This window comes from Setaria viridis, chromosome 5 (assembly GCF_005286985.2).
Source record: "Setaria viridis chromosome 5, Setaria_viridis_v4.0, whole genome shotgun sequence".
NCBI lineage: Eukaryota > Viridiplantae > Streptophyta > Magnoliopsida > Poales > Poaceae > Setaria > Setaria viridis.
Genome location: NC_048267.2, coordinates 39,639,273 through 39,639,623, shown reverse-complemented (window position 1 = coordinate 39,639,623; position 351 = coordinate 39,639,273). Strand labels below are relative to the sequence as shown.

Genomic DNA, 351 nt, shown 5'->3' with positions numbered 1-351 from the left:
GCACTTCAAGAAAGACTGCCCCGACTGGTTAAAGTCAATAATGGCAAAAAGAGGTGAGAATACTATTTCTTTTGTAAATGAATCCTTGTATACACAGTATTCGAAATCTACTTGGTGGATTGACTCAGGTGCAACTGTTCATGTTGCAAATTCTTTACAGGGATTCCATTCGACGAGGACTACGCAAAGAAGCGAAAGATGCGTTGAAGTCGCAAATGGAGTCCAAGCAGAAGTTGAAGCTGTTGGCGATGTCTCTTTAGAGCTAGTTGATGGTTTCATGCTTGTACTTAAAGATGTGCTTTATGTTCCCTCATTACACAGAAACTTAATAAGTATTTCACGTTTGGACCA

At 39.9% G+C, this 351-nt stretch overlaps 1 long non-coding RNA gene across 1 annotated transcript; it reads left to right on the top strand.

Moving 5' to 3' along the window:
* On the top strand, positions 1 to 351 carry LOC140222998 (uncharacterized). The gene is made up of 2 exons (XR_011898400.1): positions 1 to 53; positions 161 to 351. It is a non-coding gene; the product is annotated as an uncharacterized lncRNA (long non-coding RNA).